This window comes from Budorcas taxicolor, chromosome X (genome assembly GCF_023091745.1).
Source record: "Budorcas taxicolor isolate Tak-1 chromosome X, Takin1.1, whole genome shotgun sequence".
In the NCBI taxonomy this organism is placed as follows: domain Eukaryota; kingdom Metazoa; phylum Chordata; class Mammalia; order Artiodactyla; family Bovidae; genus Budorcas; species Budorcas taxicolor.
The window spans coordinates 127,954,282-127,981,431 of record NC_068935.1 but is presented as its reverse complement, the minus strand read 5'-3'; the positions used below and the strand labels follow the sequence as shown (position 1 = coordinate 127,981,431).

At 42.0% G+C, this 27,150-nt stretch overlaps 1 protein-coding gene across 1 annotated transcript in view; it reads left to right on the top strand.

Annotated features, from left to right (window-relative positions):
* The first annotated feature begins 8,335 nt into the window (after positions 1-8,335).
* The window catches only part of TXLNG (taxilin gamma), a 41,097-nt gene continuing 22,282 nt past the window's right edge, over positions 8,336-27,150 (top strand). The window contains exon 1 of the mRNA XM_052662781.1: positions 8,336-8,361. The gene's annotated coding sequence lies outside the window, so the exon portion shown is untranslated. The remainder of the gene's footprint in view (positions 8,362-27,150) is intronic.

The following is a 27,150-nucleotide window of genomic DNA, read 5'->3' as shown; positions in this document are numbered from 1 at the left end:
ATGAATGCATGAATATAAACCAAAATTAGACTCAATGAAACACTGACTGATCAAAAAATAAAATAAAGAGAAAACTTAATAACATTAGGAATGATAAAGTGTTACAGTCACTGCCAGCTGCCTTTCCAACATGACAGTACTTTAAAAATTATATATATATATACACACACATGTACCTGTAAAAATTTGTATACAGTGTGCTGAGTGAAAGAAGCCTGAGAAAAGGTCACATATTGCATGATTGCATTTATATCAAATATTCAGACAGAAGGAAGATTGGTAGTTAGGGGAGGAGAGGAATGGGGAGAAATTGCTTACTGGGTAAAGGGTTTTATTTTGGAGGGATGGAAATGTTTTTGAACTAGATAGAGGTGTTGGTTGCACAATATTGTGAACGTACCCAATGCTACTGAATTGCTCAGTTTAAAGTAGCTAACTAACTTTATATGATGTGACTTTCACGTCAATAAATTAAAAAATATAGCATGTGATATTAGATATATATCACACTCTATACACCCTTGAGACAATAGGGTAAATTTGAAAATGAACTGGATAGCCGATGATACTAAGAAATTATTTTTAGAAATTTAGCATGGATAATGACACTGTAAATAGGTCCCTCTGTCATTTGGGCCACTGACACCACAAAAGCCCGCCCAGAGCTGAAGTTGGGCAACTGCACTGGTTGTGAAGCTTTCCTCTGGAGCTGCCATGCCCTGCCCTTCTCCTTGGCCCACTGTTCCCTGTTAGGCCCTGCCACTGGGAAGTGCTAGAGGGCAGGCTGAAGCAGAAAAGGGACTTGTTTATCGGTTTTGTAAGCATAAACTCAGCAGCAGTCTTCTGGTTGTGGCCTTCAGTGGTGGCCATTGATTCCCTCTTATAGCTTTTCTCTTGAACCAACCTCACCACAGTGTCCTCAAAGACCCTGGCATCGACAGCACCTCCTCTTTAGGGATCTGGGTTCCTCCTCTAAGTTTTGTCAGCTTTTCTGTCCGTTTGTTTCTTTTTATTTTCTTTTGTTGAAGTGCAGTTGATTTACAATATTGTCTTAGTTTCAGGTCCGTCTAGTCAAGGCTATGGTTTTTCCAGTGGTCATGTATGGATGTGAGAGTTGGACAATAAAGAGAGCTGAGCACCATAGAATTGATGCTCTTAAACTGTGGTGTTGGAGAAGACTCTTGAGAGTCCCTTGGACTGCAAGGTGATCCAACCAGTTCATCCTAAAGGAGATCAGTCCTGGGTGTTCATTGGAAGGACTGATGTTGAAGCTGAAGCTCCAATACTTTGCCCACTTGACGCAAAGAGACAACTCATTGGAAAAGACCCTGATGCTGGGAAAGATTGAAGGCAGGAGGAGAAGGGGATGACAGAGGATGAGATGGTTGGATGACATCTCTGACACAATGGATATGAGTTTGAGCAAACTCTGGGAGATCACGAAAGTCAGGGAAACCTGGCGTGCTGCAGTCAATGGGATTGCAGAGTTGGACGTGACTTAGCGACTGAACACCAACATGCATAACTGAATCACTTTTTTTTATTTCTGCCTTTTGACAAGACATGATTGATGCATCAACTACAGTTAGTTATTCATTGTATTTGCTTTATAGCTTATGAAATCTTAGCTTAATGAAATCCTTCATTCTAATATTTTTATTTTAATAGAGGAGCCTGATGGGCTACAGTTCATAGGGCCACAAAGAGTTGGACATGACGGAAGTGACTTTAGCATGGAAAAAATATAAGGTAGCTAGGGATAAACCTGACAAAAGATGTATATGCCCTGCTGCTGCTGCTGCTAAGTCGCTTCAGTCGTGTCCGACTCTGTGCCATCCCATAGATGGCAGCCCACCAGGCTTCCCTGTCCTTGGGATTCTCCAGGCAAGAACACTGGAGTGGGTTGCCATTTCCTTCTCCAATGTGTGAAAGTGAAAAGTGAAAGGGAAGTCACTCAGTCGTGTCCGACTCTTCGTGACCGCATGGACTGCAGCCTACCAGGCTCCTCTGTCCATGGGATTCTCCAGGCAAGAGCACTGGAGTGGGATGCCATCGCCTTCTCTGGTATATGCCATAGAAGGAAATATTGAAGAGCACCTAAATAAAAGAAAGATATACTATACTGATACATTCATGGATGGGAAGACAAATATCCCTAAATATGCCAATCTTCTCCAAATTAGATCTTAGAAGGAGGCCTGGAATCTGCATTTTCTCATCCTAGGAGACTTTGAAACTGTGGTTTGGGACCAACTTTAGAAAACACTGATGAAGAAGGATAGTATTTCAAGTCATAAATATTTTCTCCAGGACATTTTATATCAAGGCCTTCAATAGCGCCTAACCTCACAAGTATTTTGCATTTGTCTTTGCCATTGTCTTTATACATAGTTTTCATTTCCTTGAAAGTCTGTAATTCTGGCTAAGAGTTGTGGAAATAAATCAGAACAAAATTCATGAAGCCTATATATGCAATACATCTATTAGAATTTTTCAAATGCATGTACTCTCTCCCAATATTCCAGACAGGACAAGAGTTTTTATTTGAAGTATCCTGTTCCTCTGGAGCTGGCACCCCAGCATGTGCCAATCTAATCGTACCCTCCACAGCCAGCCATCAGTATGCCTGAGCAAGCTGGCTATAATAATCATTTCTAAAATCTTACAGTGTCTGCCAGAAACGTGGAAGTGTATAGCAAACGCTGAAATTGGCCAAATTCCTATAAAGACTAAAATCAGGGTGAGCACCCAAGGACAGCATTGGGTAATCGAATCAGACAATCACCTCTTTGTTCTACAGAAAGGCAAATACTCCTTTGCACTACCTGCAACCCCAAAAGTGTGCAAGAAACATGAAATTCAACTCTTTCGTCGAAATAATACCCTTGGCTATTTTAAAGGTTGGTAGGAGCTTTCCTTTCTCTGAAAATACTCTGAGGTAGACAAGTCAAACTAGCATGGTTACTTTAACACCTGTTGATCCTTCAAGATATGGCTCAGATGTTACTTTAAACCTTTCTTAAACTTCCCCTGCACTAGTAGAAAATAATGCTCAAGATCTTACTTTGCAATACCTCTATCTTCTGAGTTATGTTAGTTTTTCTTTTCAATTTTCTTTATTGGAATACAGTTGAGTTACAATGTTGTATCAGTTTGTGCTGTACATTGAGTCAGTTTATATATACATATATCCACTTTTTTTAAGATTCTATTCCATATAGATTATTCCAGATGAATTATTTTACTGTTTGTTATCACTCTCCACTGTCGGCCTGAGAGCACTTATTCTAAATTGTGATATGCCTGGTGTCTAATTAAGGGCTCAGAATGTAGTAGGTGGGCTTCCCAGATGACTCAGTGGTAAAGAATCCACCTGCCAATGCAGGAGACACAGGAGATGCAAGTTCCATCCCTGAGCTGGGAAGATCCCCTGGAGAAGGAAATGGCAACCCACTCCAGTATTCTTGCCCAGGAAATCCCATGGACAGAAGAATCTGGCGGGCTACAGTGCATGGGGTTGCAAAGAGTTGGACAAGACTTAGCGACTGGGCATTTACACAATGTAGTAGAATGTAGTAGGCGCTCGGTAAATGTTTAACTGATGAATGAAAACTTTCTGTTGCCACCAAGTTTACCCTGGGATGATCTTGGTCCTGTGGCTGCCTGAGGTCTTGTCAGTACAGGAAACTCTCTGAGAGGTCGCAAGAAAGAATATCACATAGGCAATCGGAGGTTTGGCCCGCATCTGCACAGATTCAGAAAACCAAGTGGTCAGTACATTTTCACCATTCAGAGGCTCTTTCTCAAAAAGTATGTATTGAGGACTTTCTCTGAGCCTGGCATTCTCCTGGGTGCTGAGAATATAGGCGTTTCATGAGCACAGACCCTGCCTTCATTTCATTTACCACTTGGCTGGGGGCAGTCCATTCAACAAGCCCTAAAAAGAAACAACTCAAGGAAGTTCCCTGGTGGTCTAGTGGTTAGTTATGATTCTAGGCTTTCACTGCTGGGGCCCAGGTTCAACCCCTGGCAGGAGAACAGAGATCCTGCCAGCCAAAAACAAAACAAAAACACCCAAGCCCCTTATACTGGAGAGTGGGACCCGCCAGGATCCTCTTTGTCCGTGGAATTCTCCATGCTAGAATACTGGAGTGGGTTGCCATGCCCTCCTCCAGGAGATCTTCCTGACTCAGGGACTGAACCTCTGTCTCCTGCATTGCAGGCAGATTCTTTACTGCTGAGCCACTGGGGAAGCCCCACTGGTGTGGGTAGCCATTCCCTTCTCCAGGGGATCTTCCCCACCCAGGGATCGAACCCAGGTCTCCTGCGTTGCAGGCACATTCTTTATTGTCTGAGACAAGGGGAGCATCTAAATAAGTGAGCCCATATTCAGGTAAATGCATAGCCTTTAGGGAGGAGGAGAGGAGAATACCCCCTACTAGTGAGGAGCTGTTTTTCTCTTGCCTTCACCTTTCTGGCAGGAACACTTAACCAAAACAATAAGTCCTTGAGCAAAAACATAAGAATAATTAATGCAGACAGAAAGTGGGATGCCTTTTAAAGACTTGGAAATAAAGAAATGATAGCTCTTTTTTTGTTGTTATTTTTTTTTTAATTGAAATGATAGCTCTTGAAGACTGAAAACATAACCTCAACAATGATTTCAGCAGCTTTACAGAGCTTGAGTTCAGGCTTGACAGTAATCTCTTTGAAATCATTTAAGATAAAATTGTAAACAAAGAAGGGGTCTATAAAAAATCAGGTTAGTCTGCCCCAAGGAAGAAGAGAGTCATCTGAGACCCAGAGAGCCAGGCAGAAGCTATTCTTTCTCTCTCCCTTCCGCTAAGTTGTTTTCCTTAGAAATGGATCACTAAGCATGGCCCTCTTGCAAGAATAGAGGAATCAGACTCCACCTTTTTCTTTTTTTCTTTTGGTAGACTTCACCTTTTGAAGAGAGGGGCATTAAGGAACTTGTGGACAGATTTTTAAAACGCTATCACCTCCATTAAGGATGTTATAAAAAGCAGACCTCTGAAATTCATATTTCTCACTGGAGCCATAATAGCTATGTTTCTCTTGAGCACTCAGTTTGCTTTTATTTTTTTTATGTTGTGTTTCCCTCTGTAAATTGTGTTTCCCTCTTTTCTCAGCTGTCAAGAAGCTCAAAATAAAAATTTGGCTTACCTCTAGCTTGTGGACAAGGCATGTATTTCATGTAATCAACTCACCCATGACTTCATCTTATTTTTCCCAATCCTTTTATCATTTTCACTTTCTTCTCATTTCTTTCTCTCCCTCTCTATTTGTATATAAATGAATGATATGACATATATCTGTATCTCCACACACATATGTACATCATGGCATATCGTGTGTACGTTTACAAGCCTTCCAAATCCCTTTGAAATAAGAATATATATAACTAAAACAAAGGGCTTCCCTCGTAGTTCAGTGGGTAAAGACCCTGCCTGCAAATCAGGAGACCTGGGTTCAATTTCTGGGTTGGGAAGATCCTCTGGAGAAGAAAATGGCAACCCACTCTAGTATTTTTGCCTGGAGAATCCCATGGACAGAGGAGCCTGGCAGGCTACAGTCCACGGAATCGCAAAAGTCAGACTCGACTTAGCGACTAACCACCACCACCAACTAAAACAAATACAATGAACTATTTTTCATTCCTCTTAGGACTTGAGGTCACTTGCATAGTCCTTTTGTTTTCTTAATAAAGATAACTATTGATTTTTTTTTCCATATATCAGTTCAGTTCAGTCACTCAGTCATGTCTGATTCTTTGCGACCCCATGGACTGCAGAACACCAGGTTTCCCTGCCCATCACCAGCTCCCGGAGCTTCCTCAAACTCATGTCCATCGAGTTGGTGATGTCATCCAACCATCTCATCCTCTGCTGTTCCCTTCTCCTCCTGCCTTCAATCTTTCCCAGCATCAGGGTCTTTTCCAATGAGTCAGTTCTCCACATCAGGTGGCCAAAGTATTGGAGTTTCAGCTTCAGCATCAGTCCTTCCAATGAATATTCAGGACTGATTTCCTTTAGGATGGACTGATTGGATCTCCTTGCTGTCCAAAGGACTCTCAAGAGTCTTCTCCAACACCACAGTTCAAAAGCATAAATTCTTTGGCGCTCAGCTTTCTTTATAGTCCGACTCTCACATCCATACATGACCACTGGAAAAACCATAGCTTTGACTAGACGGACCTTAGTTGGCAAAGTAATGTCTCTGCTTTTTAATATGCTGTCTAGGTTTGTCATAGCTTTTCTTCCAAGGAGTAAGCGTCTTTTAATTTCATGGCTGCACTTACCATCTGCAGTGATTTTGGAGTCCAAGAAAATAAAGTCTGCCACTGTTTTCATTGTTTCCCCATCTATTTGCCATGGAGGGATGGGACCAGATGCCATGATCTTAGTTTTTTGAATGTTGAGTTTTAAGCTAGCTTTTTCAATACTGTATTTTCAAACAATACAGAAAATCATGAAGTAAAAATACTCCCAAGTTTCACCTCCCAGGGAAAAACATTATTAACATTTTGATTAATGTCCTTCTAAACATCTCTTTATAAACCTACAGGCAATTCTATAAAAAATGGATTTTTAAAAAAGCTTACTGTGCTATGTAGATTTTCTAGGTCAATTTAAAAAATGCTTATAAAAATAAAAAAATGTTTATCATTTTTAGTAGCTGCATGGTGTTCTCCTATACCATAAATTAACTGCAGTCTGTTTTAACACTGAATTCCCCAGGTAAGTTAGAAGCAGCATTACTGATAGATTTATTCTGCATCTGGCTGGGACTTTTGCTTTTCAGAAGGTGAGGAATAGTGGCCGAAGTCATCAGCTTTATATACTCTAGGCATTTTTATATAGAATCTAGGTTAATTATCTGTTGTTGTAGGTTTGAAATGTCAAAGCTGGACTGAGGTGTTCTGCCTGTGAAGTAAAGTAATGGTACTTTCCCCAAAATTCACAGAAATAATTAAAATTAATAGAAGGAATTCCCCCAATATTGAAATTTATTCTCATGTAAGTTATTAAATCTTTGGGGCCTGCAACCACTGCTTTGTATTCTCTCATAAAAAATAGCATACGATTTACACAAATTTTCATAATGAATTATTTAAGGCAACATGTCAGGATTTCATGACAGTCTGTGACTGTCAAGAAGCTTGGTCATTGGACATCTGGTTCCATCAGATATAAATAGTGAGTACTCCTGAGAAAAACTCCATCCCCGCCCCAATTTCATCAAGAAAAAAAATGGACTCAGCAAACGGAGTTTGCTAAAAAAAAAAATTCAGTAACGAAACGACTGGCGGAAAAAGCGGAGTACGTTCAATGTGTATTAAGCGCCAACTAAGGGTGGATGGAGAACTGTGCTAGAAGCCAGGGCGGTTCAGCCAAGGCGAATATGACGAAGCCCCCATCGCGCAGGAGCTCGGGATCTGTAGGCGGTGCTGAAAGCTCTGGTGGAGGGGCAGGACTCGGGACAGGTGTCCGAGCCAGAAACCGCAAATTCTGAAAGCCATTACAAGTCTCCTGCCTTGAAAGTCACGAAGTATTTTCTCTCATCCTCCAATCATTCGGCCTCAGTTCCGAAAAACAGCAACCAAAACAAAAGCACAACAATGTGTCCCCGATCCCGCTCCTTCCCAAACACTGATATATTTCTGAACTTTTCCCGTAGGATAATAAAGGTACTGGTACATCGCTCCTAGGAAACTACCAATCCCAGGAGGCTGCACACACAGCACAGTGGCTGAAACTGAAACTGAAGTCGCTCAGTCGTGTCCGACTCTTTGCGATCCCATGGACTGTAGCCTACCAGGCTCCTCAGTCCATGGAATTTTCCAGGCAAGAGTACTGGAGTGGGTTGCCATTTCCTTCTCCAGGGGCACAGTAGCTACTCTCCCGCATTTCGGAACGCCGCATTACGCTTCAATTCTGATCCGGGTCTGCGAGCCGTCGCCGCGCTGCCTGCTGGGACTTGTGGTCCGCTCCAGAGTCCCTTTCTCCCTTCACGCAGACTCGCGCGGCCTCGGTTCGCCCTTCGGCCCCGCAGAAGCCCAGCCCCTGCTTCAGAGCTCCCTACCCCCAACCCGTCCTGTCCCCTCGGGGGCCAACCTCCTCCGGTCACGTGGGAGCCCTGCATACGGCGATTGGCGGAGGGGTTCAGGGGCGGGGCGCGAGGCCCTGAGAGGTTCCGTGCCCCTTGTCGGGCCGCTTGTTTGGCTGCTGCCGTCACCTCATGGCGACGCGGGTAGAGGAGGCTGCGCGGGGAAGAGGCGGCGGCGCCGAGGAGGCAGTTGAGGCCGGACGGGGCGGACGGCGACGCAGCCCGCGGCAGAAGGTCAGTGTGGGGGCTGCCCGCCTTGTTGCCGGGGCGGGGAAATGCTGGGGCTAGCTGTTTCGGGGTGCACCTCTTCACTCTCTCCGGTTACCTTTTAGCCATGGGGCGAACATCCGGCCCTCTTCGGTCCCGGGGGTGACGACAGTGGGAGCAGGTGGGCAGAGTGAAACCAGAATGGGTGGGGTGGGAGGGCTGATGGTTGGGGACTGGAGGCGCGCGGCGGAGGCGGGAGAGAGGGCAGGGGGCGCACCCTGGTGAGAGGGGGAAGGGGTGCTTGGCGGGGGCGCGCCAGGTGTGACAGCCACGTGCGGCCGGCGTCGCGGGGTCCCGGACACCAGGTGTTCCCTCTCCCAACCCCCGCCCTCCCCGTGCTTCCCGTGCTCCTAGCGCTGGGCACCACCGTCGAGGGGCTGCCGGGGGTCACGGACTCGCCCTCCTCGCGCCCGGCAGGTGCGCGGGGCGCGCTGCGCGGTGCGTCCCAGCGGCGCGGGCAAGGCTGTTGCGCAGTAAGATAACGGCGCGGGATCCGGGACTGCGCTGCGCCCCCCTTCTCCCGCGCCACTGCGCCGGCTGGCGAGCGCGGCCGCTCGGCCCCCGGGACCCAGGCCCTGGGGCCAGTGTCCCGGTGCCAAGGGGTTGGCTGCACGTGGGGCGGACGGTGGGGAGAAGATGCTGGAGGACCTGGGTCCCGCAGACTTGGGAGGAACATCGCGGATAGCCGGTCTTCCCAATGCAGCCCTCCTTCCCCCTATAATATCTCCCCCTTTTCTTACTTTATTTACCCCCCAACCCAACCCGGTGAGCGGACAGTGGAGTGCTTCCCCTATATTGGCCTTTGGTCTCTCTTAATCTGGGAGTTGCGCTGGACCGTTCCCTTGCCTTACTTGACTCACGTCAAGGAGTTTTCAGTGTCTCCCTGGATACAGGAAAATCAAGACCTTCAGAATGGGAGAATTCTACTTGTTCTGAAGTCAGTGGGTGGAGTTCGAAAAAGATTGCACAACGAACCGGGTACAGGGTTTTCAGGGCCCAGGAAGAGAAAGTGCAGGGGAACGGACTGGAAAGGTGGAATCTCATCTTGTTCTTTGCCGGTGAACAGATTGAAACGTTCAACTTGTTGGACGTCTTGCTTGATCACTCGGGGCTGTTTAATGTTACTTAATTATGCATTTGAATACTCATAAAGATCACTCCTTTAGGAAATTACGAAATAATATTTTCCTAGTGCGACTCGTGAACTTAAGAACAAAGGTTGGTTTTCCCTCTGTGCAGAATGTCAAGAATTAGATTTGGGCGGCCTGTTTCTAAGATTAGGTGTTTTCACGTCTCTGCATGAGAGTGTCACTACTTCTCAATTACCTTTCTCTCTCTCTCTTTGTACTCAAAAAGAAAGATCCAGTGCTTGAAGGACTGAAAAAGAAGCTGTGGACTGAAGTAACTCTAGGGATTCAACACTGTCACTTTGGACACCTCACTTATTCTCTGAGGTTGGGGAGCCAATCTCAGTGTTTGATTTTGTAGGTCCCCCAGAGGAGGACTTCAATGAAAAGCCATTGTAATTGAGGACATGAGTTCCTTTTTATGCCCTTAGCAAAAGGATAAAAAGTCTGAATTAGGAACTGAGATTTAACCAGCTAGCATTTTAAAGAACCAAGAAGTAATGACCCTTTGAGGCAGTACTCTGTTTAACAGCTGGATGAGAAGAGACCTGTGTGTCTGTATTGTCTCATTTTTGTTGACTTACATCAGGCACCTTTCTTCTTTGCTCAGGCTATTCTGGGCATCTTTTTTCCTTTTGATTTCCAATTGACTATGACATGGAATTGAAATGCATGGTTAAACATTAGTTTTTGAATTTTCATTAAAAAAAAAGAAAGATGAATATCTTGTGTTTGTAGAAGTTACTTTTAAGTTATTTCCTTAGGACCCTTCATTTTTTATTTCCTCTGGGCCAGTAGCTTGAAAACATATTCCTAATTCTAATTTGACCTCTGCCCTATTTTTTCAGGAAGCAGAAATGGTGTTTTAACTGATTGGGTTGTTTTGAAAATATTGAAGGAATTAAAGAGGACAGTGAACATTTTGTCACTTTTGGGTTACATTATGGGACTTAAAGTGAGAGACTATTGGAGATGGACTTTGTTGCTTCCTGTTTGTCTTAATCATCTTGTCATTCTTGACCTCAGGTAATTTTGCATTGTTTCATAACTATGGCTGATTGAACGGTCTCTTGAGGTACCTTTTCTGTTTTAACATTACAGTACATTTCTAAGAGTCTCTTGAATTGTCTAAAACTGTGCTGAGGTGATAGCCACTTGCTATTGTACCTGTTGCTATTTAACTGTTAATTAAAATTAAGTAAAATTAAAAATTGCTTTCCTCAGTATACAAACCACATTCCGTATGTTCAATAGCCAGTGTGCCTGGTGGCTACTGTATTAGAGTAGATGTAGAATATTTCCATCATTGCTCATTTCATAAAGTTCTCTTGGACGACACTGGTCTAAAAAGATGGGATATTACTTTGTTAAGTATTCCAGACATTTTTTAGAACCCCGGGTTCATTCATAGTACTTCTTAAATCCCTATGTAGAATTTGTGGGTTTTTTTGTTTGTTTCTGTTTTTACTAGAATTTGTTTTATAAGATCGAGTTTTCAAAAATTAATAGACTTTTTTTTTTGAGCAGTTTTAGGTTTACCAAAAATTGAATGTAAATTGCGGAGTTCACAGGGAACCCCTTTGCCCTGTTATTTATATCTTGCAGCATTGTGGTACATTTGTTACAGTTGATGAGTCAATATTGATAACCTTCCTACTAACTAAAGTCCATAGTTTACATTAGGGTTCACTGTTGGTGCTGTACCTTCTAAGAGTTTTGACACAAGTATAATGACATACATACACCATTACAGATATCATACTGAAGAGTTTTACTACCCTAAAACCTCCATCCCTTCCTCTCTTCCCCCAAACCACTGGCCACCACTGATCTTTTTACTGTCTCTATTCTTTTGCCATTTCTAGAATGTCTTAAGGTTTATTTTTTTCCCCCTAGATTTTTGCTTGGAGTGTTAAAAATTATTTAACTACTTTTAAACTTATTTTTAGGTCAGATAGGAAGGATAAAGAGATACGGGATCTGTGCTCAAATTAATGAAATCTTACATTTATGTGGTGACCTGTAGTATTGATGGCATATTTGCACATACATTAACTCTGTCAGCATCACTCAGATGCTATGGAGAAGGCTGAGCAGCTGTCACAGTCTTCATTTATAGATGACAAATTGCTCAGCAAGGTCATGGAATTAGCCCAAGGGGTGAAGCTGAGTCTGGAAACCAGTATCCTTTCATCATGTTGCTGCTTAGTTGCTAAGTCTCTAAGTCTTGTCCGACTCTTTGCAAGCCCATGAATCTACACTACAGTAATAAGTAGGTGGTGGTGGGCAAATGGGCTTCCCAGGTGGCTCAGTGGTAAAGAATCCGCCTGCTGTGCTGCTGCTACTGCCAAGTCGCTTCAGTCGTGTCTGACTCTCTGTGATCCCATAGACGGCAGCTCACCAGGCTCCGCCATTCCTGGGATTCTCCAGGCAAGAACACTGGAGTGGGTTGCCATTTCCTTCTCCAATGCATGAAAGTGAAAAGTGAAAGTGAAGTCACTGAGTCGTGTCCCACTCTCAGCGACCCCATGGACTGTAGCCCACCAGGCTCCTCCATCCATGGGATTTTCCAGGCAAGAGTACTGGAGTGGGGTGCCATTGCCTTCTCCGCTCCTGCTGTGCAGGAGACACAAATTAGATGCCTGGGTCGGGAAGATCCCGGTTGGGAAGATCCTCCGGAGAAGGAAATGGCAAGCCACTCTAGTATTCTTGCCTGGAAAACCCCATAGACAGAGGAGCCTGATGGGCTACAGTCCATGGGGTCACAGAGAGTTGGACACGACTTAGCGACTAAATAACAAACAACACTGGGCAAATAGTATGGATTTGAAGTCAAGACTCGTGGCTCTTGCTGCATATTAGCTTTGTAGCTTTATAGCTTTGAGCAGGTTTTGCAATCGTTCCAAGTCTCAATTGCATCATCTATAAAGTGGGGCTGATGCTAATCCCTAACGCATAGGACTGTTGTAAAGCATAAGCTTTGATGTGACACGTTCAGCACAGTGCTAGGCATGTTAGAATTTTACTTGGTCTAGAGGGGAGCATATATGAAAGGTCAGTTTCTGTTGCTTTCAGGGTGTTATTCTGTAAATCTTTCTTGCGTGTGTTCTCAGCATGCTTGGTCGCTTCAGTCCTGTTGGATTCTTTGCCCCCCGTGCACGGTAACTTGCCAGGCTCCTCTGTCCATGGGATTTCCCAGGCAGGAATATTGGAGTGGGTTGCCATGCCCTCCTCCAGGGGATCTTCTCGACCCAGGGATTGAACCTGGATCTCCTGCATTGCAGGCGGATTCTTTACCCACTGAGACACCTGGGAATCCCAAATCTATCTTCCAACCTTTGTATTCTTCCCTCTTCCCAGAACCTCCCTGTGATTGACTTAATGAGGAAAAATCAGGTCAGGGTGGGGTGAGAGTATGGGATAGAAAGAAACCATTTGATTATCTTGTTTTTCTCCCCATTTGCAAACTTGATGATGAATTTCCACTCTGCTAGCACAGAGATTAAGTAATAAGAATCAAAGTGATCTTCTGTTTACAACATTGTCACCTAATTCTATCAGCAAGCTTTGGTAAATTTTATTTTCATGGAGAAGCAAACAAGCAAAGCAGTAAAAAAGGAGACCAGACACAGCACATACCACCTTCATAGATCATAATATGTATATCACAGTCATTTATGATGTTATGGAAGGTGTTGTGCATGTTATTTTGTGTCATTTATATTGGTCTTGACTAGAGAAGTTTTGTTTAGGAATGTACATGCCAAATCCAGAATCTGTAAAACAGGGTGCGTGTGACTTGCCTTTGTGTGGAATACTTCACAGGAGTCACTGTAATAGTTTTCTTTTCAATAGATATGCTGTTCAATTTTACACTTTTCAGAGTTGTGTTTCAACGGAAAGGAACTCACTGTTTCGTGCATTGCGCTAAGCACTTAGAATGGCTTTGCATTCTAATATCTCCTTACCTCTGCAGAATAGATGGTAGCCCTGGGTGTCAAAACAAAACAACCACCAGGAGACGTTACTCTTATTAAATAACAGAGCTCAGAGTTGGTGACGTTGGCATAGAGCTGGTATATAATTGTATAATTGATAACACAACCAACGTACTTGACTGCATGGACAGATTCTGCTTACCCAGGGAGTTTTAACCTAATATCCCAAAGCCTGTGCCTCTCCCTCCCTGCAGCTTTCTTCCCAGTTACTTTTTGTTTGGTTCTAACGTGATTATCAGTAACTTTTAGTTATTATAATAGATGTGACAGTGTTTAAGTGTGCAAAGTGGTATATAGATTTAATATAGTATTCACCACCATTGAGAATTAGCTATGTTTAGAATTTTCCCAAACAGGGCATTTCTAGAAGAGGATAAAATAGGTCAAGTGACCCTTTAAGAGTTTGAACTTTGAGTGTTTTTTTTCCTTCATGTGTTTTTATGATTCAGTCTATTTCCTAGTTGAAATTCTCTTAAATGTTCTTACTTGAAGGAAACATAATAAAATCACCAGTGTTGTCCTGTTGACATAATGTTATTAACATTTATTGCTCAGGGTACTGATTTGCATTCTGTATTACATTTCCAAAATGTCCCCAGGACAACCCTCATTATCCACCACTTCCTACTCCGTAGTCTGCCATGAATAATATTGCTAAGCTACCACTTTTTCATTTTTCTTCTTTTCCTACTCAGAGCAAAGTAGAATGGTTTGATGAGGAAGATGTGCCAGTAGCTTGGAAGCATGTTTCATTAAGGATGTTTTAGATTGACATGTGGGTCATATTAAAAGTGAGAATGAAAAAAAAAAAAGTGAGAATGGGGACTTCCCTAGTGGTCCAGTGGCTGAAACTCCACTCTCCCAGTGCAGGGGGCCAGGGTTTGGGTTCAGTCCCTGATAAGGGAGCTGAGCTCCCACATGCTCCAGGGAAGGTACTGCATGCCACAGCCAAAACCCAGTGCAGCCAAATAAATAAATAAATATTTTTTAAAAAGAACATAGGCATATTGCCTAATTTGCAAGTGCACCTTTATTCAGATATTATTATAAACAGTTCTGTTGCATGGTAGCAATATATATTCACTGTATCTAATCTTCTCACAGCTCTAGAAGGTAGTTCCTGTACATCTCTAGTTTATAGATGAGGAAACAGAGGTTGACCTCCCGTGGCCACACAGCAAGTGGTATATTCAAAGGGCAGGCTTTTTGGGCTCCGAAGCCATTAGCTATATTCCATGTGTCTTGTGCTTTCTAAACACATTTCTTGAGGATAGTAAATAAAAATGTACTCTTCATTGAATGTGACTAAAACTTGGTAGTAGGTAAAATGAGTAATCAGTTCAGTCACTCAGTCGTGCCCAGCTCTTTGTGACCCCATGAACTGCAGCATGCCAGGCCTCCCTGTCCATCACGAACTCGCGGAGTTTAACCAGACTCATGTCCATTGAGTCGGTGATGCCATCCAACCATCTCACCCGCTGTCATCCCCTTCTCCTCCTGCCCTCAATCTTTCCCAGCATCAGGGTCTTTTCAAATGAGTCAGCTCTTCGCATCAGGTGGCCAAAGCATTGGAGTTTCAGCTTCAGCATTGGTCCTTCCAATGAACACCCAGGACTGATCTCCTTTAGGATGGGCTGGTTGGATCTCCTCGCAGTCCAAGGGACTCTCAAGAGTCTTCTCCAACACCACAGTTCAAAAGCATCAATTCTTCAGCACTCAGCTTTCTTCACAGTCCAACTCTCACATCCATACATGACTACTGGAAAAACCACAGCCTCGACTAGATGGACCTTTGTTGACAAAGTAATGTCTCTGCTTTTGAATATGCTGTCTAGGTTGGTCATAACTTTCCTTCCAAGGAGTAAGTGTCTTTTAATTTCATGGCTGCATTCACCATCTGCAGTGATTTTGGAGCCCCCCAAAATAAAGTCAGCCACTGTTTCCGCTGTTTCCCCAACTATTTGCCATGAAGTGATAGGACCAGATGCCATGATCTTAGTTTTCTGAATGTTGAGCTTTAAGCCAACTTTTTCACTCTCCTCTTTCACTTTCATCAAGAGGCCCTTTAGTTCTTCACTTTCTTCCATAAGGGTGGTATCATCTGCATATCTGAGGTTATTGATATTTCTCCTGGCAATCTTGATTCCAGCTTGTGCTTTTTCCAGCCCAGCATTTCTCATGATGTAAAAATGAGTAATAGATTTTGGTAAATGAAAAGAAATTAGGAAGGGTGGGGTTAGGTCTTTGAGGGTATAGGGAAGCTATAGTAATCCAAGAACCAGGGGAGTTGTGAGTCTTACAGCTTTTGTTTCATCCTGTTACACCCTAAGTTGACCTTAAGATGTTTGATTTAGGAGATGTATTGCAGTGTGACTCCCTGTAAAGGCACCTCCAAGTTTAATTGGGATGAATTGAAAAGGAGAGGGTCTAGAGAGAGACTCTGCCAAAGTCTACACAACGTAGTGTTAACAAAGAGCTGAAGGGGTCGGGTTAAGTGGGATAAGACAAAGAGAAGGCCAAAGGAAAAAAGAGAAGGTTTGATGTTTCAAAGGTGCATCATGACTGGTCCACATGGAGCTGGTGAAGGATGATGTCATGAAGTCAGGACAGGGATGCTGCATTGAGGTAACTCATAAAAGGAGAGGACCATTCTACCTCTCAGGAGTCTGTGGCTTGAAGATGCTAAATGTGTGGCCCAGCCCCTGTCCCTTTGCAAAATAGATTAGGACCAAGCACATTTCAGCAGCTTTATGCATTAAAATCTCATTTCCTGATCCTTCTGCTGCCTAGATAGGTGTTTAGGCTGACATAGGTATCTCTCAGATTGCTGTTAATCACTGAATTACACTTTTAGAGCTAGAAGTGATTTTGCAAGTCATAGAGTCCAGCATCCTTCCTTTTAATAAAAGAAATGGCCATAGAAGTTAAATGTGAAATCAAATGCCATCATTCTTGGATTAAAAGGCAGATGACCTGCACAGTTTAAGATGTTAGCACCGACCACTCTAGATAGTAACACTGACTTCTTCTTGGCTTCTTTACAAGTAGGAGAAATCAGGTGCCCTTGCCTTAACTTCAGCACTGGTTTGCCCCTCTTTTCTTCTCATTTACCTCATTAATGCCCCTGTTCTTTACATGCTGTGCCAGTCATTCTAGAGCCTTTTGCTGGCTAAAGTAACAAGTTGGGACAAATCCTCGGGATTTCCCTGGTGGTCCAATGGTTAGGACTCAGCACCCTCACTTCCAGGGCCCCAGGTTCAATTCCTGGTCCAGGAGCTAAGATATCACCCTTTACGATAATTTTGAGGATTCAGTGAAGAAGTATATCAAGTACTGTTGGAGAGGCTTCCGAATGAACCAGAACAACAAAGAAAGGTGAAGGGCAAATGGTTTATACCAAATCTTCCTCACTCACCCGTGTAGATTACAGTGATAGGGACTGTAGTGCCTTAACCAAAAGGGAAAGGGGCTGACTGTTAGGTGTGGTCCTCCCACCCAATCCTAGGGCATGTTCCCTAGAGATGGATCCGCTTGGTTCAGGAGCTGTCTCAGGCTCTGCTTTCGCTGAGCTGGCCTCGCATCTCTCTGTCCCTGCTCCTCCACGGCCAGGGTGGCAGTTCTCAAGCTTTTCGGTTTCAGGGCCCTATTGCATACTCAATTATTGAAAACCCCAAGAAGCTTTTGTTTATGTGGGTTATATATCATGATAATTCCCATGTTTACAAATTGAAACAATTTTAAATTATTATTCACTTAAAAAATCAACTGGCCTTGTACTAGTTATCTTTTCCTCCTGTATAACGTATTGTCCCCAAACTTAGCACCTGACACAACATGTACGATCTCAGGAGTCTGAAAGTGACTTCACTGCGTCCTCTGCTTCAGGGCCTCATGGGCTGCAGTCCTCTGAAGGCTTGAGTGGGCAGGATCCACTTCCAGGCTCACATTCGTGTGGTGTGGGCAGGATCCAGTGCTTTGCAGGTTGTTCCTCATGAGCTGCTGGCTGGAGGCCTCCCTTGCTTGCTTGCCACCAGGGCCTTTCCATAGGCATCTCACAGCATGGCTGTTGACTTCATCGAATGAAGCAAGATAGAGCACCAGCACAGACGAGGAGGAAGCTGCAGTCTTTTGTCACATAATCAAAGAAGTGACAGCCTCCCTTTTGCCAAATTCTCTCAGCGTTAGAAGCCAGGCAGTAGGTCCAGCTCACACTCAAGGGGAAGGAGGAGAATTCTACAAGGTCATGAATAGTAGGAGGAAGAAACTGCGTACCACACATTAACATTATAAATAATGTTGTTTTAAAAGTTAAAAGTAGCTTGTTTTCCAGAATAAAAATTGAGAAGAATGGCATTGTTTTACATTTTTGCAGATATCTTTAATGATTGGCTTAGTAGGAGATAGGTAAATTCTCAGATCTGCTTCTGCATTCCATCTGTGGAAACATGCCATCTTAGTTGAAGTGTGTGAAGACAGTCTAGCCTCACACACATTTGTAGTTGGAACAGGGAGGAGTATTTTAATAGCCTTTTTAGATAATTGTGGGAATTCTTTGATACTACACCAAAACTCAGCAAATAGTAGTTCTTGAAGGTTAGTTGCCAGTGTGGGTCCTGAAATCTTATGTAACTTTTTGTACTGTTTTAAAACTATGGGTCTATTTTGCACTTTGGATGTTTTTTCTCATGCATCATTTTGTGGTATCATCCATTAGTCATTTAGAAAATACTGGTTTACTGAATTGTGTTGATATTCGAAATGTTATCACACTGTTTACAATATCAAAATCACAAAATTCATCAGAAAAGTCTTTAAGTATTTGGAAGCTTCCGGTGTCAGATAGTTTTCAAAAATTCTGAATTTTGCTTGAAAACTCAAATTTTATCTTTGGCAACAAATACTGTCAGTTGTTTGCCTTTAAGTGACAGACTCTGTTCATATATATTGGAGAAAATATACCTGCCAAATACCCAAGTCTAAATAAACAGTGGTGAGCTGTCTTTAAAAGAAATTATTGTTAGGTAAAAGAGGAGTCCCCCCCACCCTCTGCCGGTACATCAAGATGTAAGACAAAACCCATGACTCCTAGTATAGTTTGGTGCTGCTGCCTTGATTTTTTCTAAGGAGCCAGCAGTGTTACTCATTATTGTTTTTGTACCATCAGTACAGATGTCAACACCAAAAAAGACAAATGCCATTCTAGTATTATGAAAATAGTTTTTTAGCTTGCAGACTACCTGGAAGGGTCCGCAGACTATACTTGAGAACCACCGCCCTCCAGTTTTATCAGAAGTGGCGTCTGCTTTTTGTTGTTTATTCTGTCAGAAGAGAATAGGCTTATTTTTCATGGGCCTTTCCCTAAGACTTGCTGTGAGCAGTGTGGCATCCCAGTTATCACTAACTCAACTGCTTTGTCTTGCTACTGGAGCAATTCAGTAATCCAAGCAACTGGAATATGTTTACATTAATTCTTGATGACCAGTATAAAGTTAGGTTTTATTTGCTAAAGTTTTGAATATTTGAAATCATGATTTACCATGATTCTTTGTTCATGTGTGTGGGGTAAAATATACATAACATAAACTTGGTCATTTTTAGGCATACAGTTCATTGGCATTAAGACATGAACAGTGTTGTGCAAGCTGTACCACCATCCATCTCTAGAACTTTTTCATCTTCCCAAACTGAACCTCTGACTCCATTTCCTCTCCTCCTGGAAGCCACCGTTCTGTTTCCTTGCTTTGTGAATTTGACTACTCCAGGTATTACATGTAAGTGAAATCAGACTACATTCTTTTGTTCGACTTTTCATTTAGCATAATGTCTTATTCAAGGTTCATCCGTGTTGCAGCATGTGTCAGAATGATCTTTTTAAGGTTAAATAATATCCTAATGTAAGATACAAGTGCGCCTTGAAGATAGTGCAGGTTCTAGTCCAAACCACTGCAATGAAGCAAATAACACAATGAGGTGAGTCAGACGAATTTTTTGGTTTCCCAGTGCGTACAGTTATTTACTATGATTCTTTGTGCTCTGTAGTCTGTTAAGTGTGCAGTAGCATTATGTCTTTTAAAAAAATGTCCATACTTTAAATACGTTATTGTGAAAAAAATGCTAACCATCTGACAATGCAGAGTTGCCACAAACCTGCAGTTTGTAAAAAGTGCAATATCTGCAAAGCAGAATAAAATCAGGTATGCCTTTACCATACTTTATTTTATTAGTTCATCCATTGATGGGCATTTGGGTGTTCTTTATGTTTCTTAACTTTAGATGTGATTCTTTAGGACATTTCCTGTAGAAACACTACCTCCATTCCAGGCTCTGTACATGTAGGTCTCAAATCATGGCTTCTTCTTCCTCACTTCTTACTTTGCTCCCTAGTTATCTGTATAATGAAGTAATACTGTCACTATCTTAGAATTGTAAGGCTAAACTAAATAGTGTATTTTAAATGTTCAGCACTTAGCAATTAGTAAATGTTAGGTTTTTTTCCTTCCTTCCTCCCTCCACTCAGAACTTAGTCTTATATACACTGTTAACCCTCTTTTGTGTATTCCAGGTATCTCAAACTGATTCTACTTGGGAAAAGTTAACTATCCATGATGAACCTTTTTTTTAAACTGGTGAAGTGACTGGGTAGATGGTCTAGCTGTACTTTCAAATTGAGGCCAAGTTTAAATGAATTGTTTCAATTTTCAGAATTGTTTTAAGAAGGAGATAAATCAGAATGGCTGCAAAAATTCATGCTTAGTAGATCCTTTTTTTCCTCCCCTATAATCCAATTTCTTACTATACTGTAGTGTGAAGATTTGGGGGGACAAACCCAGAGGTCTGTCAAGCAGGGTGAAGGGAGAAGATGATATGAAATGACTCAAGACAAACTCCTACAGTCTTCAGACTCTGAGCCTGGGGTGTGATGGAGTAGTGAAAAAATATAGTATTGCTTTTTATAATACTTCTTATAATACTGGTCATGGTGAGCGTTTCAAATGTCTAGCACATAGTTTGGGAGATAACTTTATAGAATAAAGTTTCCTCCATTTACTGGCTTCTGTATGAATATGTTTTTATACTCACATGTCCATCCAGGACCAAATGCTTTTTTTCCCTTAATTACACCTTGGAGATTGGTCCTTACTGACATGGCACTGCCTTACTCTCTTGAATAACTGCCTCCTTTTACCTTGTATGGAAGACCATTATTTATTTACCCAGTTCTGTATCAGTAGACCATCTGGTTCCTGTGCGTAACAACAGGTGGTGGTGTGTTGAGTAGCCTTTGCCCTTGAGTGAGAATATCTGTGGAATAAACTTCAGTGGACTCACTGGTGAAAGTGAATGTGCATTCAGACATTCAGAAATAACTGCTGAATACGTAGACTTCCCAGGACCCTGTTTGCCCACATGAAGTTTTGTTTGTTTTAAATCATCCTTTTAAATCTGGTCAGTGTTCCTTTGATTTCTATTTTCATTTGTATTTCTTTTAATTATGAATGAGGTTGAACTTCTTTTTTTTTTTCTTTTTGGCCTTGCCACACAGCATGTGGGATCTTAGTTCCCTGACCAGGGATCAAACTCATGCCCCCTACAGTGGAAACACAGAGTCTTAACCACTGGACCACCAGGGAAATCCAGGTTGAACATGTTTTCATATGTTGGGCATTTTCTTTAACTGTAATTGGATTATTCAGAAATCCTTGAAAATTGAATCTCTGACTCATTTGAAGCCCTATGAATGTTGTCTTCTGGCTAGTCTGAAGTTTCCAATTAATATTTAGTAAATTGATTTTCCTCTTCTTTAAAAAAATAAATTGGCTTCTGAGTTTTCTGAGAAAGCTCTGGGCTGTCCCAGAACCCCGGGTTTGAGCCCCCTGGTCCTGTAGCAGATTCCCGCCACTGTCTCTTTTGCATGTGGTCATGTGTGTGTTTCAGTGCTCTTCTTTCTTTTCGTCCCACCCTCTTTCCCCCACTGTGTCTGCATCTCTATTCCTGCCCTGCAGACAGGTTCATCAGTACCATCTTTCTAGATTCTCTATATATGCATTAATATATATTTGTTTCTCTCTGACTTACTTCATTCTGTGTAGTTGGCCCTAGGTTCTCACACCTCATTAGAACGGACTCAAATGCATTTCTTTTTATGGCTGAGTAATATTCGACTTCTGTATTCATCTGCCGATGGACATCTAGGTTGCTTCCATGTCCTAGCTATTGTAAATAGTGCTGCAGTGGACATTGGGGTACATGTGTCTCTTTCAGTTATGGTTTCCTCAAGGTATATCCCCAAGAATGGGATTGTTGGGTCATATGGTAGTTTTATTCCTAGTTTTTAAAGGAATCTCCATAGTGGCTGTATCAATTTACATTCCCATCAGCCATGCAAGAGGGTTCCCTTTTCTCCATACCCTCTCCAGCATTTATTTTTCGTAGACTTTTGGATGATGACCATTCTGACTGGTGTGTGATGATACCTCATTGTGGTTTTGATTTGCATTTCTCTGATAATTAACCATGTTGAGCATCTTTTTGTGTGCCTTTTAGCTATTTGTATGTCTTTGGAGAAAAGTCTATTTAGATCTCCTTCCACTTTTCTAATTTCAAAAGTGCATGAACCTACCAACTCCATCCGTTTAAAGACATAGTTAAAAAAATACATATGAAAATGTAAGTTTTATAATAGATTTGTTTGTAAAAATTTGTATTTGGAAAAAGCCTCTCAAAATACAGGAAACTTAGGAAAGAGGTTTGTATTTTCAAAACCGAAGAAAACGTGTCTTGGCCATGCTGAGAGTGGGAAGAACCTGGTGTCTGCGGCTTCTTTCCTCGCCTTGTGGCCAGGCAGGCGTGTGCTCTGTCTTCGCTTTCCTTCTTCGTAGTGGGGGACTCCTAGAGGAAATTATTAGAAACATAGGCTTGAAGATATTTTTACAGATAATTTAGTTTAATCTTAAGACACAAAAAAGTCTTAGGAAAACCTCTCAGTGTCTTAAATACAATCACTTGAAAGTATTAAAGATATCTCTACCCCCAAATTAGTGTTGTCTTGCCTCCCTAAATCCCAGAGTTAGTTACTGCTAAAAATTCCAGGTCTTTCCCAGTGTTTTCCTAAATTCATGCTGGTATATCTAGCATGCTAGATTTTTTTTTTTTAAGATGCTTAATGTCTTAGATTTCTTTTGTAACTGCATGTTTGACTTTGAACTTTTATTTTCCAAGGCTTATGTGTGAAGGGAGGGGAGCGGTGTGATGTTGAGAACATAGGCTCTTGAGTTTGACAGACCTGGTTTTGAGTTTTCCCATCCCCTTTTACTGACCTGAAGATGATGTTGGGCAAGTAACTTCACCTCACTGAGTCTCATTTTCCTTGTCCGGAAATAGTGAGACCCACCTCTCAGTGGAGTGGAGAAGGCTAAATGGGAGTAATGGGCCTTGTAAGTTCTGAAGGTTCCCGTTACCTACTTGAGAAGTTTCTCAAGACTCTGGGGACCAGAGGCGAGTTCAGGATTTCTGCCAGGGGTGAGGAAATGAATCTGTGCAAGCAGCCTTTTCCCCTGCGCCTCCTGCGGCCACCCAACCCTCCATGGGCAGGACCAGCCAGGACCAAGTGTCTGCGCTCAGCACGTGCCTGGCGCTGGCCGAAGGCATTCAAGCTGGTTTAAGCAGATGGTACTTGAAATAATTAGGAAGCAAACGTGGGTGTTAGCTTTTTTGTTTTTCCTTCAGACCGGTCTTAGTAAAAGAACAGCCATCATTAAAAACATTGAAACAAAATAAGCCAAAGAAAAATGGTTCTTTAGCTTCAACAATATTTGAAGGAGCGGAAGTGAAAGTTGTTGTTGGTGGTTTTTTTTTAAGTTTTTATTTATTTACTTGGCTTTGCCATGTCTGTTAGTTGCATAATGCAGGATCTTTAGTTGCTACAGGCAAACTCTTAGTTGTGGCATGTGGGATCTAGTTCCCTGACCAGGGCTTGAACCCAGGGCCCCCTGCATTGGGAGTGTGGAGTCTTAGGCATTGGACCACCAGGGAAGTCCCAAGTGAAAGTTTTAAACTTTTATTATTATTATTATTGGGCCATGCCATGTGGCCCAGGACTTCTTAGTTCCCTGACCAGGGATTGAACCCAGGCACTCAGCAGTGAAAGTGTAGGTCCTAACCACTGGACCCCAGGGAATTCCCAAAACCATCTGTTTCTAGATGTATTTCCTCCCAGTGCTTTCTATGTGTGTATGTGTATATACATAATACATGGTACATGCTGTTTTGTAATTTCTTTTTATATGTAAACTTTGGGAGCATCTCTCCCCATTATTAAATCATTATTAAATAGACTGCTGTATATTTCCTAGAAGGTCAGGCAGGGTGTGGATGTTTGTACAATAGACATAGGCTCGTCAGAAAGCAGTATGTTGCTGTGGTTAAGAGCATGAACTCAAGTTAGATGTCAGGGTTCAGATCTTTGCCCTGCAATTTACTATGACCTTTGGCAGGATGAAATGGCGACCCACTCCAGTATTCTTGCCTGGAGAATCCCATGGATGGAGGAGCCTGGTGGGCTACAGTCCACGGGGTCGCAAAGGGTCGGACACAGCTGAGCGACTTCACTTTCACTTTGGCAGGATACTTCATATTACCATGCCACAGTTTGCACATGTGTAAAGCAGAGACAATAATGGTAACTGTCTCAACATAGTTGTGAGGATTAAATTAGGGAGTACACGAAGTACATACTGTAGTGCCTAGCTGTAGTATTTGCTGAATAAGTATTAGCTGTTGCTGCTATTGTTTATATAAGAGATTGTACCCAAGCAAAGATGTCCAGAATGGTTGTCAGAAAGGGCAGAGTAGGCTGTGTGATATAGAATTCTGTGCTTAAGGAGATGAAGACTGAGAAATCATTTACAATTTAAATGAACTTGTTGGCCCTAAGAATTTGCTTCGTATCAAATGGTCCAGTGCAGAACCTCAAGTAGGAAAAGTTGGGGCCTGCTGTATTGAGAGTACTTGTAGACCATTAATAATCAAGATAATCAAGCTGGAACTGGACTTATTCATAAACCAGAGATTTTATAGAGCCAGAGTAAGTCTTTCATTAGCAAATGTTAAGAATAAATCAAAATTAATTGTACAGGAGAGAATGGAAATGTAATACTGTCTTGCTTCTAATGACAAAATAATAATAGTGATATTTTCTCAAACTAGTGTGGTAGCACTTAGACACTTCCCATGGTTTGTTTTCAGCAGCCATTTGACCCCTGTGTTTTCCACTTATTGGTACTTGAGCACCTTTTATGCATAAGCTGCCATTATCTAGGAGCATGTACATACCAAATAAGTGATAACATAATATGTGTGACAGGAGTTTAGAGGTGAAAGGAATATCTGGAAAGACAAAAAGGTAGTGTTAACTAAAAATAGAGAATGATGAAGTAATATTAGAAGGATAACATGAGATGTAATGGCTGTGCACTATATAGATTAATTTAATATCCTTATTTATGCTTGGTACCACCAGCTGTTAATTTGAGTTAGTTGAACATTTTGGCCTTTCTAAACTCTTTTTTTTTTTCTGTCTGTGGTAGTCATAATTGACCTATATGCTTTTAATCTGAAAGCCAGAGTAACTTTTAGTTAAATTTCCTATGACATTTTGAAATAGGTTGATGAATATACTGTGAGTTTTCTCCAAAATTGGGAGAATGAAGGATAGCAATAAGAGAAAATAATTTGCAAGTCATATATATGATAAGAGATTTGTATCTAGGTGTGTATAAAGAACTCTTATAACTCAATTATAAAATAACAAATAACCCAAATTTAAAAATGGGCAAAGAAGCTGGATAAATGTTTTTCCAGAGGAGGTATACAAATGGTCAGTAAGCACATGAAAAGGTTCTCAACATCACTAGTCATTAGGTGAGATACCGTCACGCCGAATACCATGGCTGTAATCAAAACGACAGACAATAACAAGTATTGATGAAGATGTGGAGAAATTGGAACCCTCACCCTAAACAGAAATATTTTCCTCTGGGGAGAGAGATTAGACTTGCATTGCTTTTCTGATTTCTGTTTAATATGTAAATTGCAGCTTTGAAAATAAACCTTATTGAGGTAAAACATACATTCAGACAAGTATACACGTTGTAAAAGCTTAGCCTTAATGAATTTTCGCAAAGTGAATGTCTGTGTTACTCCATCCAGCTATTACTGAGCACCTCAGAAGCCCCTACACTCAATGGTAAACACTCCCTTGATTTCTAGCACCAACGATTGGCTTTCCTGTTTTGGAACTTTATATGTAAATGGTTTCCTGTGGTGTTTTCTATGAGACTCATCCCTGTTGCTGCATCTAGCAGTACTTGGTTCTCTTTGGTGGATGGTATGAACGCCCTACAATGCATCCATTCTTCTGTTGATAGAAATTTGGGTTGATTTCATTTGGGGGCAATTACAAATAGTACAGCTTTTAAGATTCTTGGCCTTTGGCTGCACATCTGTACATACTAGGGTAAAATCCTTGGGGTAGAATTAACTAAGTTGGAAGGTAGCCATATTGCGAAAGAGGTTTTAAAAGTGGCTGCACCAGTTTATTCTTGCAAAAGCAGAGTTCTTGATTTATCAACATTCAACTATAAAAGATAAGAATTTAGTTCCTATAATCTCTCAATTCCCTGCTACTTTGATACTTTAAATTATCTTCTTTAAAAATTATCTTCATTTCTTCAATTGAATACTATTGAATAATTTGAAATAGTAAATCTCCGTTCTCTAACTTTGTAATGTAGCTTTTGTCCACTTGTGATAAGAGAAAGGTATTAGCCACCTCCCCATCAGTTAATTTTCTTCAGAAAAGGAAGAGGCCGTCTTTATGCAGAGAGGAAATGTACACAATTTAAATTTGTGCCCCATCACATAACCAAGTAGTGTTAAAAAGGAGAAAACCACCATCTCCCCCGTGAGTAAATGGGTTGACCAGGATGATAGAAGAGAAAGTAAGTTTAAAGTACTGGTGGAGAATAAAATACTAGAATGAAGCCTGCTCTCCCATGCCTGCTGTCTGTTAGAGCAGTGGTAGCTGCTTAACACCTAATTCTCACAATGTCTGTGACTTTTAAGAGAGCAAGGTATTCGCTTTCTCATTTAGTAGTCCAGTGTGGGTGTTCTTGGTAAGAAGGGTGGCTTTATGTGTGTGAGCTTAGGGGCCCGAGCTGCTTTCATCCTATGGCTCTGCTGTCTCTTAGGGTCTTGGAGACCTCTGTCCAGCCAGAGTGGGAAGGAGATGGAGGAGAAAGAATGTGTGCTTCTCAGAAGAAAAGTTTTGTTGCAGAAGGGAAAGTCATCCCTCTGGCTCACATTTTATTGATGGGAACTTCGCATGAGAGTCCCGGTCATGTGAAAGGGGCTGTGAAATGTCGGCCATCCTGAGCGCTCGGCCAGCAGTCCTGGCTCTGCAGGATTTTGGAGGAGCCTGGGTTACTGCTGGACAGTCAGTGAGCCATCTCTGCTGTACCGTGCCCTAGAGGCTGAGACCTGAGAAAAGAACATTCATTAACTTGGGATAATTTCATGTCTTTTAAGGTACTAAGTGTTTTAAGTGGTGAATTTTTTATAAGGAAGTAAGTTTA